This window comes from Pinus tabuliformis, chromosome 7, assembly GCF_031772625.1.
Source record: "Pinus tabuliformis cultivar Carrire ecotype Pingquan chromosome 7, CPIR1, whole genome shotgun sequence".
NCBI lineage: Eukaryota > Viridiplantae > Streptophyta > Pinopsida > Pinales > Pinaceae > Pinus > Pinus tabuliformis.
In genome coordinates this window covers 1,792,554,941-1,792,568,608 of record NC_142293.1, presented here as the reverse complement: position 1 = coordinate 1,792,568,608, position 13,668 = coordinate 1,792,554,941, and positions in this window count along the sequence as shown.

Genomic DNA, 13,668 nt, shown 5'->3' with positions numbered 1-13,668 from the left:
TCGTGTTGCCCCCGGATTCCCCAAAAAACGTCGTTTAGGGCCTCAAAACTGCTCCGGAAGTTCAGGACCCGAAAAACTGCTAAAAATAGTAAGTTGTGCTACAATTAAGGAAACTGAAAATGCTGAGAAAGACAATGGTGGGGGTCCAGGTGGACTTGGCAGGTGGCCACCAATATCCACCTGGATCATTCCTCCCCCCTTAGGAAGCAATGGTCCCCATTGCGTTGAGCTCCTCCATGAGATGAGGAAACTTCTGCTGAACTTGTTCCCTGGTGAGCCACTTGCCCTGCTGAAGGAGTTGGCCCGCTTTGACAACTCGATACAGTTGGATATTCTGTTGGCGAGTGTTCTTGATCTTTGTGTCCATGATCCGATCAGTTGCAGCTTGTTCCATGCAATCTGGGTTTAATTCTGTGGGTTTGAGCTGTTCTGCAATGTCAGATGTGTCTAGCAATGGTGGAAAGTATGGCCGAAGGCGGTCCACATTGAATATTGGGTGCAGGCCAAGGAATGGGGGAATGCTGAGCTCAAATGCATTGTCTCCCATAGCCTTAGTAATGGTGTAAGGACCATATCGGAGTGGTCTCAATTTCCGATAGGCTCCAGTAAGGCGTTCCTTTTGCAAATGCAACCAGACTTTGTCGCCCACCTGAAACTTGTGTGGCACCCGATGTTGATCATGTCGCTGCTTGTACTTGGCATTTGATTTCTCAAGAATGTCATGGACCTGCTGGCGAATATGTTGGATGCGCTCAATGAAGCTGGTGGCCTTATCTGTTTCGGACTGGACATGAGCTGAATTCATGTGAGTAGCTGCAAGTGGCATGGCCACATCAATGGGGCATAGTGGCTGGAATCCCAAACCCACCTGAAAAGGGCTATGGCCAGTGGAGCTGTGAAGAGCTCGGTTGTAGCTGTGCTGAATGTAGGGGAGGCTCTCGTCCCATGTGCGTGGATGCTTTGAGTTATACATGCGCAGAATGTGCACAATCATCCTATTGACAACCTCTGTCTGGCCATCAGTTTGAGGATGGAAGGCTGTGGACTTCGTGAGTTTGGTGTCCAGCATTGACCAGAGACTGGACCAAAAGGTGCTGAGAAACCGACTGTCCCGATCTGAGATGATAGACTCTGGGATCCCAAAGTGCACCCACACTCGTTCAAAGAAGAGTTTAGCAGTGGCTTCTGCTGTGATATTCTTCTTGCAGGCCATCATAATGGCCATCTTTGAGAACCTGTCGACGACCACAAAAACACAGTCATTTCCATGCTTAGTGGAAGGGAGGCCTGACATGTAATCCATGGAGATGGATTCCCAAGGTCGACTAGGGGTAGGCAACGGGGTATAGAGGCCTTGCTTCTTAATGGTCAGTTTGGCAATGGCACAGGCAGTACATGATCGGATGTACTTCCCAACATCCTGTCGAAGATTCGGCCAATAGAAATAGTTTTGCAGTACTGCCACTGTTTTCTTGACCCCGAAATGCCCAGCAGCCCGACTGTAGTGTGCTTCCCAAATCATCTTGGCACGCTCGCTTGAAGGAACACAAAGGTGACCGAGGTGGCATAACAGGGCATCCTGGAGGTGAAAATCTGCAACCTGCCGACCCTCCAAGAGTGTCTGGTATGTGTGGCCGAATTCTGGGTCGCTTTTGTAGAGAAGTGGCCAATCAGAAGTCTCGTGCCCGCAAGAGTTGAGCACGGTGGTTAGCGCCATGATCAGTGGTCGACTGAGGCAATCTACAACATTATTGGTGCTGCCCTTTTTATACTTGATATTCAAGTGAAACTATTGCAGGTATGTAGACCACTTCTGATGGCGATCATTCTGCAATTTCCCTTGGGTCTGTATGAACTGCAGAGGTCGGTGGTCTGTGTGGATGACTGTTTCCTTCCCCAAAATGTAATGCTTCCATTGTCGGCAGGCCTGTACAATGGAATACATCTCTTTATCATAAGTGGTGTACTTCCAGACTGTGTCTGAAAGTGTTTCACTGTGATATGCCACTGGATGTCCATGTTGAGTAAGGACTGCCCCAATAGCATAGTCAGAGGCATCTGTCTCGACCTCAAATGGTTGTTGTAAATCTGGTAATGCAAGCACTGGTGCCGTGGAGAGGCGATCCTTCAGCTCCCTGAATGCCTTCTGTTGAGATTCAGACCAAAAGAATTTTGCTTTCGCCCCGCCCTTGGTGACTTGACTCAAGGGCCAAGAAATATGAGAAAATCCCAACACAAACCTGCGGTAGAAGTTGGCAAGACCTAGAAAGCTGTGGAGCTCTGTTAGAGTGGTTGGAGAGGGCCAATCCTGAATGACTTGGACCTTGGCTGGATCAACATGCACCCCCTGTTCATCAATGATGTATCCCAGATACTGAACCTCGGTCATGCCAAAAGTGCATTTCTCCAAATTGGCACATAGCTTGTGTTGCCGCAGTGTTTGGAGAACCTGTCGGATGTGGTGGAGGTGCTCTTCCCAACTCTGGCTGAAGATCAGAATGTCATCCAAGTATACTACTACAAAGGAGTTGGTGAATGGCCACAAGATGTCATCCATTAGCCTCATAAAGGTTGCAGGAGCATTCGTCAATCCGAAAGGCATGACCAACCATTCGAAGAGGCCCTCCTTGGATTTGAAGGCAGTCTTCCACACATCTGAGGGTTCAATTGGTACCTGGTGATATCCTGACTTCAGATCGATCTTGCTGAAATATTTCGCCCCCTTTAGTTGGTCTAGGAGGTCATCAATCCGCGGGATTGGGTACCTATTACGGATAGTGATCTTGTTCAGCGCCCGATAGTCAATACAGAGTCTCCACGTCCCATCCTTCTTCTGTACCAACACTATCGGGCTCCCACAGGGCGAAGAACTCGGACGGATGTGACCTTTCTGCAGGAGCTCTTGAATCTGCCTCTTGATTTCATTGTTCTCCAGAACGGAGCGCCGATAAATTGGTCCATTGGGTAGCGGCGCACCTGGGGTCAGATCAATGGAGTGCTTGACTTGACATTGCAGAGGAACCCCTGCCGGGGAGGTGAAGATGTCTTCGTACTCCTCCACAATCTTGTCCATCTGTAGCTGCCGTGTAGAGGGACCCCGTTTGGAGGCCGCGGCCACTGTCTTCTTCTTCCCTTGAGGGCGTATCATCAGGAAAACAAATTTCCTGGTTTTGGAAATGATCTTACTGCATTGTTTTGCAGTAATCAAAGAGATGGCGGCAGGTGGTGCTACCTCTGGTATCCTGAACAACTTATTTCCCAATGTAATAATAACAGCACAGGGCCTTGATTCATACACAGCATGTCGCTTCCACAAGAATGGTTGTCCTAGTAATACATCACAAACTTCAAGGGGAGCAATGTCACACAATACCTCATCCGTGAAGGGCTTGATGTTGTATGGAAGGCGAAACTGCTGGCTTACGCGAAGATCTCACCCTTGGTGAAGCCACCCAATGGTGTATGGTTGTGGATGTGCTGTGGTCGGTAAGCCCAACCGCTTCACGACCTTTGCGGAAATGAGGTTCTTTTGACTCCCGCTATCAACAATGAACTGTATCGGGGAGCCCTTTACCCACATCTGGGAGTGGAAGAGACGCTCCTCCTCCTCTGGATCTTCGGGTTCATTTTTCTAGATCTTTGTGGTAGCAACAGTGGCGCTGGGATCCCCATCAATGATCTTCTTCCCTTTTTCATACCCCTTATCGGGTTCTGACTCAGAGTCGGAACATGCATCTGATTCTGAAACCTTTAGCTCAGCCACCAGTGACTGCTTAGCCCGACACTCACTTGTGTTGTGAGTGGAGCTCTTATGGAACTCGCACCATTTTCCAGTGTCCTTTCTCGGCTTCGCGGCGTTGCTCTTTGCTTGCAGCTTTGGCTGGTTGTCTTGGGCTGTCTCGCCTTGGCTTTGTCCTTTGTTCTGTGGTTTAGGGGCACCTTTCCCCTGCTTTGGATTCGCAGATCCAAAGTCTCGCTTCTTTTGTTTAAACTTCTGCTCGACCTTGACGGCATACCGGTATGCTGCACCGAGCGAGGGGATGTTTAGGAACTGTATTTCTTCCTGGATGTACTTGTCCAGGCAGCCACGGTATTTGAGTATCAAATGTTGCTCCGAATCCTTGATACCCAACTTTGTGCGAAGGATATGGAAAAGATTGGTGAACTCCGGCACGTCTTGGTCCCTTCCCTGCCGCAGCGTGGTCCACTTTATGTATTCATCCTCATAGCTTCCGACAGGGTAGTACTGCTCCTTGATGGCATCCCGGAATGAATCCCAGGTGGGTGCGGCTGAAAATAGTGAGCCAGTACTTTCATCCTTCTGCTCGCAGTAGGTTTCCCACCAGTCCTTGACGTGGGGGGCTGCTTTGAGAAGAGCAAAAACAATCTTTTCCCGACTCGAAAATTCATGAACAGAAAAGTAACCCTCTAGCAGATTTAACCATTTATCTACGGCATCGGCGTCTATCTGACCCTCGAATATGGGGATTTCAAAATTAACTTGTACCTTAAAGGGTGTGGCGTTTCCAGAGGAGCTGCTGGAAGCCGATGCGCCGCTTCTGGGTAGCCGTTGAAGGATCTGCGCAAAGCTGTCCATCATCGTGTTCCGTTGTCGCTCGAGCGCTTCTTCGAGCAAGATTTTGATGGGATCTCCTGCCCCCTCGTCTTTCTTCTCTTCCGCCATGGGAGGCCGTCTGGATTTGCGAGGCTGGTCTTGCAAAGGTTCAACCAGTTCAAGCCCTAACTCCTTATATCCCGACCTTATTGGGGACATGCAAAGAAAAACAGAGAAAAAGCAGACCGCTCTGATACCACTGATCCATATTTAAACAGGAACGCAAAAAATTACAGAGATAACCATATACACAAAGATGCAGTGGAAATAATACTTCATTTCATTAATGGAAAATACTGAAATATGCTTACAAACAGAAATGGAAATAAACTAGCTAGGGTGATGGTAGCTTATCTCTGAGAAGAGATGTGATGGCTACATGCCTCTGAACTGTGTTACAATGAGGCTCGAAGGCCTATTTATTGTTGAGAAACAATGGAAAAAACCCTTATCATTCCAAAACCTAACCCTAGGAGATGAAACACCAAACTGTGGACCCCGTTTGGGGGTAAGTTGGTACATCAACTTCCCGGGGTCGTAACTTTCGAATATGATCTCCGTTTGACGCGTACAATAGCTCATTAGAAAGATCTATCCGAGCACTATCATTGTTGGAACGGGAAACACGAGTCCATTGGAATGGACTCGTGTTGCCCCCGGATTCCCCAAAAAACGTCGTTTAGGGCCTCAAAACGGCTCCGGAAGTTCAGGACCCGAAAAACTGCTAAAAATAGTAAGTTGTGCTACAATTAAGGAAACTGAAAATGCTGAGAAAGACAATGGTGGGGGTCCAGGTGGACTTGGAAGGTGGCCACCAATATCCACCTGGATCATGTATAGGATTATAATGGGAACAACTAATGAACCCAATTCTCTAGTGGAGAAATAAAAATGGTTTAACGTAATGAATTAGGCCTTTCGATTGTTTTTCCTCTAAATTGTTCTTGACTATTGTAGCTAAAATCACATATACAAAAGAATTTATTTCTCTATGATCCTTGCCAAGGGATCGCTAGATAAATTTGTTTGCAATAGTGCAAAGAGATTCCAAAACAATTCCTAAATCACGCAATCCATAATGTAGCATACAAGAGGAGGAAGGAAGGTTACACGTTTCAAATGTGTGTACAATAGTCAATTGATACAGACAACTTTGGGGATGCTAAACCTCCTAATCTATAATATTTTGCACATATCTAATGAACCAACAACACCCAAAATATCTTCCTGCAAGATTAGGTTAGCATGATAACCATTGATAATTCAACATCCCAATGGCATGAAAATTTTGTAGATGTCATAAATAGAAACATTATAAAGGAAATAGAATCAATATTACATTATATTAAAATGGTAGACATAAATGATTATACCTCCATGACACATGAGACACCTCTCCTTCATCCTAGTAGCCTTGTTTAATCTAGCCTCTCATAAGAATAAAAATTTCTGACTATAATGTTGACACTAGATCTTAGATCCTAACAAGCCTAACCCTTTGATGTGATGAGTATATATAGGCCTTTAGGCCTCCTTAGGAGAATGAATGTATATTCTTGTGGTGGGGGCAGGGGGGGGAGAGAATTTAGGAAACATCCACAATGGTTCACCCCTAGCCAAGTAATAAAGGTAATCCATCGAACTGATCTCCTAGCGAATGTGTAATTCTAGAAGAAAGTTATGGTTGAGGATTATATAAGGACAATATGATTTTTCAGCCCATATTGTACACTAAGAACTAGGGAAGGTAGTAGATTATATGAGGCTAACCTATGTCTGTGTACTAAAAATCTCAAAAACAAGGGTACAAGCTACACAAAAGGGTTAACAATATAGGAATAATTGCAAGTATCTCAAATATGTAAAACTAGGTTGATAAAAAATTACCCCTAATGCATGAGTTCATTAGAGTAACTAATGGAAAAAATACATTACAATGAAATTTAGAGCTAAAAAGGGGAGGAAGAATCAAGGATTGAAATCCAAATCGAAGGAACTCAAGTTATGAAGTCTCAAACCTATTAATAACATCACCAATTCGAGCATACCAATCCTTGGTCATAAATAAAAACTAAACGTGGATGCTAACTATAAACTATGGATCCATGATATGAAATGCTAGGACATGGCCATGAACAATACATAGTGGATCCATGTAACGACTAAAAAATATCATTTCCACCAACAAATACAGTGTGGATCTATGTCACTATATACATCAGTAGGATTGTGGACACATAAAAGGGAGAGGTTCCCTTAATATTCCCTAAAGTAGATAAAATGATACATAACTCCAACACAACATGGGAAGCGTTCCATATAAGAGTAAAATGTCCCAATTACAAGATTTTCTACACAACCCTGAGGTTGAACACTCATGAACTTGATTGATCAAGAGTCAATGAGGTAAGCCCATTGTCAACTGCAAGGAAACCTACCACTAAGGTCTACAAGCTTCAAGGTACTACTAGTTCCTAGATCAAGCCCCTAGATAATGAGCTAAAATAAATAAGAGAAGATATCTTGAAGGAGCGCCTTGACCTATCGCCCATCATTCTACATGGACCAAATTGAGATATGACATGAATGGATAAAGTCATGAAATGATGAAGTATAACTGACATAGGAATGGCTGACACAAAACGGTCAACAAGGATTGCAGATGGCTGACACATATTGAAACTTCTGTTGAATAATATGAAGCAACACAAAAGTCAATTGGTAACATTGACTAAAGAGCACCACATGATATTGCGCAACAACATAGGAGGCATTGAAGGACTCTCCATAGTGACTAGAAGAGTAACCAAATGGAGGAGTAAATAGAATCATATGTATGATATGCCTCTTAAGTAAGGTAAAACCCAATTGTGAGGAAATGACTCAAACAAGTGCCATGTTCAAGGGTGATGTGACTGATGATGTCATTTTGAATAATAACAAGTAAATTATTCCCCTTCAATTTTCTCTTTTTAGTCTCCTTCATAGTTTAATGCACATGAAAAAGAAAAAGATTAAGCTAAATAGTTCCTCTTACATTTAGTTTTAATGAGCTGGAAGAAGAGAAGAGAGAATACCAGTTTGTTTCAAGGTTTAACGAGTATAATAAGGAGAGAAAGGATGCTTGTTATGGAGTAATAAGTGGTATAGATGGTAGTAACTAGCTCCAGGTTGACAGAACCACCCTAAGCATAAGGAGGAAAAGAGGTTAGCATGTAATACCACTCATCATAGTGGCCCCTCTAAGAAAGGGTAAAGACACCAAGCAAAAGTAAGTAATGGGTCAAGCATATATTAAAATGGTGGATAAATGAAAACAAGGCTTATCAACATGCATAATATAGGCTAGAAATCAAAGCAATTGCAAGGGATAAAGTGGTGGAATCCTCCCAGGGTAAGGCCAAAAAATAATGAAGAAGAGAAAATGAGGCTTCGATTCTAAGTCATGGCAGGTAAGAAGGAGGATTTATGAAAAGGGATATATAAATGTGGCCTAGACACCAACATGAAATAAAGGTACTCATCTAGGGTATCCATGTATAGGTAAGCTCTATCTCTAGGTTATGACATGCTTAATGGAGATAGTATAATATCACAATGTGATGGGGTGAGAAGTAAGGCACAATGAATATGGAAATGACAACTAATAATGTAACGGAAATGGTGATGAGGCCTACCCCTATATGCCAAGTTCAATATAAACACACCACAGATTTGGCGAATGTCTCAATAGAAACACAACCCTATCCTGTAAAAACCCTCCAGAAAGACTAGACCCATGGTTAAATCACATAATGAAAGAAATAAGAGATGGATTAGCTAAAAACAAGACCATGTGTTTTGATTTTTTGGGCTTTATAATTTTGTTTTGGATTTTTTGACATATATGAGGCATGAAAAATGCTCACATCAAACACCCAAAAAAAACTAAAATACATATGCACAAGGCACGACAGAATCAAATAGGTCATGCCAAGTTGTGCCCAATCCCAAGAAAAGGATGAGAATTTCTATACATGAACCATATGGTGCACTATGATGGGGTCATGCCATAAAAAGCTGAATTTACCGATTCCCAAAGGTTGATGATGCTAATGAAAACCTAGAACCATAGTGTTATCAAGAATGAACCAAAAACATACAAGGTGAGTCATATTGTATGCTAGTGCAAATCCTTGATAAGGAAGATGAAGACATAAAGAAGGTACAAGAGACTCATCAACCGGAGGATGTGAGGTAGACAATTCATTAGCAAGTTCAACATTAGAAAGCAAAGGCTTGACACAATCTAATTATGGAACTTTGGTGAGCACCAGTATTGCGACAATAATGTGGAAACTCCTGGGCTTCCTACTTTACTTTTATCAACTCAGTAGTTCGTAACAAACTTGGAAGCGACAGTGTTGTATGCACAAGTACTAGTTCTTACTGCAGGCTGTCACTTGGTCAGCTAGCACAAGATCATTAGGAGATCAAGCCAACTTCTATTAATCTAGAAGAAGCTTTACATGTGATGAAAGAAAGGAAATCTTACTCTACAGAGGCTACTCTGCTTGTAGAAATAGAAAGAAGAGTGAAATGCAAAGTAAACCTAGCAAACCCTAATTCACCAACTAATCCTATTTTCACAGAAAGAGAGATGAAAAACCATGAAATGAATGCTATTAATTAATCCAGGAAGCAAACAACATCTACTCAAGCTATTTGTAGAAGGAAATGAGAAAAAAACATCTTTTTGGACTTTTATGTATTTTTAGGTGAAATTGTCATGCATGTAATTTATTTGTTTACGAATGTGGCAGTGATTAGGTGGCGATGGAGGGTGAATTTGGAGTTTTTAGAGGTGTAGGATGGTGTGGATGGGTCCTAGGAGGTCCCAGGTGACCTTTTGGAGGCTTTTCCTGCAATTGGGCTTCAAAAAGACACCTACAAGAAAATCTATAAGAGGCTGCAGGGGATCTACAAGAGGTCTACAGGTGGTCTACAAGAGGATGCTGAGAGTTGTTTTAGAGGTTTTGAAGGTGGGAAAATTGGTGGAAAGGGTATCTGATGGCTAGGAGGATGTGTTAAGGTGTCTAAGGTTCATCAAGGAGGATTAGGGAAGAGAAATATGGTTGTACTTGTTCACGGAAAGAGATGAAAGTTCATGAGAAAAGTGCAGAAAATTAAGGCAGATTTGTGAGGGACTTTGGATGACCTGTGGAACATGGATCAAAGAGAGATGGTGATGGCTGATTGGTTGACTTATTTTGAGTAGATATGTATTGCAAGAGAACTGAAAATCAAACATTGTGACTAAGCAAGCAAAGAAACTAACTACACTAAAAAAACTGAACTGTTCATCAAGCTAGTCTAAATTCTGATCTAGGAAAGTAAATGTTGAACAATACTATATGGAAAGAAAACATGGAAGGAAATTTATTGTGAAGACAGAATTGAACATGGTGAAATATATCTATAGTAGAAGCATTAACCTTCTAACCAACTGCAACACTAGAGATCCTATGGAAAAGACAAATCTGTGTTTTTTTTGTGGCAGCAAGAGGGTCTTGGCCTCAGGGGAGAAAGCAGGCCAAGGCTTTGTTGACAGCCTTTTTGTATCTTCTTCTATCACTATTCAACCTGCTACAGCAAACTAAAATGGAAACAACCTTTTAAATCACCAAAAGAAACCTATTCTTAACTAAGAAAGAAATCTATCTAACAACAACTCATTCATAAACTGAAACAAAGCATATAAATACAAAACAAGAGGTGCTTGGCTTCTTGGATTGGGCCCTAAACCAAGAGCTTAATCCCTCTGAGGTAACTCAGTGCTAGCTTGAACAAGATCTCATCTTCATTATCAAAATAATAATAGCATTACATGAAACTATCAACAAAAGTAAGCTCGAAGTTGAGCAGAGCAAAACTACAACAAAAGTTCGAAAATTTGACTAACATTCAACAAACTAATGAGGCCCTAGGCCTCTCTACTTATACAATTGGATCTCCCAACAGCTCCCTTAAAATCAGGGAGGCATGGCTCCCAACACTTGAGATAGACAACAGTTATCCTCCACTTGCTCGGCTGCCTCTTTGGTGCATTAATGTGGCTGCTTATGCTCCGTCATTTCTAAAGGAGAATTCAAAGTAGGGAGTCATAGATGAGGGGGAAACCCTTCTATAAATCCTCTCCCTTGTATTCTTTGAATATTTTCTGCAAACTATTCATTAAATCTTTGACTTTGTCTCCAAAATTGACCAAAAATCTGCATTAAGCACACATTAGACTTCAAGGCATAATGACCAACCCAACTCACTCTATTAGCATAAATATAATAAAAAACATGCAATAAGCTAATGAGAATGGTGGATTAAGCTAAGTTAGGAGGAAAAATGAGCCCATGTAATTACCCATTTATGGGGCTCATCACACTTCCAAAGATGCGTGAGAGAATGCGCTTGGATTGATTCAAGATTTAGTTTTCCAATATCTACTATTTTTTAATCGGGGGAAATAGAGGCAAGAAGAGGAATAATATCCCAAAGATTATAAATATTATCAATGACCTTCAAGATGAATTTTTGGGAATAACACTCATCGTCGAGGAATTCATGTAGACTAGTCCAAGTGACGTCCCATGTGGGCGAAGTATCCTCGTAATATTCCATATTGGGATGTAATTTTTGGCCAACATCAAGAGATGCCAACAACACTACTAGATAGGAAATATATTCTTCTAAATGTAATGTATTATCACTAGACTAATTTTCATCCAAAGGAGAATGCACCACCCAAGGGTCAAGAGATAGATGGGGTCTGTCGTTCAGACAAATCCCTTCCACAAATAGAAGTGAACTCCCTAGGTTCAGTGGCTTAACTTAGAAACAACTAAACAAAATACACTATATTTCCCTAGGAATATTAAAATTATAATAGGGAAACCTACTTGATGTTCAAAATATTTCTTCTTCTCTTCACTCGCTCACTCTATTTCCAACTTTAACTCCTGAAAGAAAAACTTGAAAATAATCCAAGACAAGTAAAGAGATTGAGATATACAACACAATATACTCAAATAACTCTATATAAGAGATAAATAAACCTTATTCCACACATGTATAATCAAAGACATGATGTATGGGAAAAACAATGCAATTGTCACTGATGGTAACAAAGAAAATTACAATGGTTGTTGAGGCCTTGATGTTGTGAATCTCTCCCAGCCTTCTCATCCTTTCTTTTCCACAATGATAAAGCCTTCAATCTCGCTAATGCATAAGGATGGATTATGTACCTCCAAACTCAAAAGTAAAACACAAGGGAGAATCAGAGTCTCCAAAATACTACCCAGACTCTATAGCACGTACTCCTTTTATAGGGAAAATGAGGAAGTTTTAGATCCACCTTACTAGGGCTAGATCCACTTTGAAAGGAGGTAAGTTCCATGAGATAAGGGATAAAGCCTAATTAGTAGGTATTAAAGATCCTATTCAACAAAAATGGATGAATATGTTCCTAAAGCTTCTAAAGAGGGAAGCTTCGAAATTCTATTTTATTTTTCCTCATTTATAGGTTACATTGCACTTTTAGTAAAGGAAGCCTGCACTAACCAATGCAAGTTACATGTATGCAACATGCACCATCACATATTTTCATGAAGTTAAGTGTGATGGAGTGTTAAATTAGAGTTGTGAGCCAATGTAGTCCAATATTCTTATAAATTTGGAAATATTTTTTCTTTTGGCCTTGACAGGGATTAATACAAAGTGTAACAGATGGTGAGAGATCTATGTTTGGGGCCTTTTGACTAAGTGTGACAAAATGGCCTGCAACAGATTGCCCCCTAAAGTACAAATTTAGAAGTTGTAGATGAGGGCGGAATTTGATCCGAATTTCAACAGGAATGCAACAAATCATAGATATAACCATAAATACAGAGATGCAATGTAAATAACACTTCATTTCATTAATATCAAATACTGAAATATGCTTACAAACAAAATGGAAATAAACTAGCTCAGGCAACGGTAGCTTATCTCTGAGAAGAGAGGTGGTGGCTACATGCCTCCAAATTATGTTACAATGAAGCTTGAAGGTCTATTTATTGTTGATAAACAATGGAAAACCCTAAAAATATGAAAACCTAACCCTAGGAATTGAAGTGCCAAAACTATGAGCCTTGTTTGGGTAAATTGGTACATCAGCTTCTCGGGGTCGTAAGTTTGGCATACGATCTCCGTTGGATGTGCATAATACCTCGTTAGAAAGATATATACAAGGACTACAACTTTTGAGTGGAACAAATTAGTTAAAGACTAATTTTACTTTAGTTTTTCAGAAAAATGTCGTTCAGGGCCTTAAAACAACTTTAGAAGTTCACGACTCGAAAAAATGCCAAAAATAGTAAATTGTGCTACAATTAAGGAAACTGAAAAACTAAAAGAGACAATGTTGGGGCTCCAAGTGGAATAGGTGGGTGGCCACCAATATCCACCTAGATTAGAAGTTATTTACCATGTGAAGAATTTGGATAGAGAGTTGACTGGTTGAGATGTAATAATCATCAATTAACTCTTACAATACATTATCATCAATGTATCACCACTGGGGTAGGAATACCCATACTGTGTATAAGCCATTTTGCATGTATAATGATCAAATTCATGTCCACTAATTATGAATTTTGTACCCATGCTTGGAAGAATTTCTGTACGACCATAGCCATCATACTTCATAGATCTGTGTATGAATCGTGAAATCATAGACAAGATGGATGAAAGTAGATCTGAGGTCTTCCATCTCCTCATTCGATAGTACAAATCTAACCATGTGAATAGATTTGTTGAAGTCAAACATGGTAGATACCATTTGATTCCCAGCCAATGATTAAAGGCTTTAATAGATGCGAGAGGAACCGCCAATAATGACAATGGCCCTCAAGGTACTAAGAACAATCTATGAGGTGTAAATACATGAGATGAAGTCGAACAACACACAAAATATTTTGGTCGAAGGCCAATGATGAGAATGTGGCAACAAAAGCGAAGAAACTTTCCATTGAGGCATG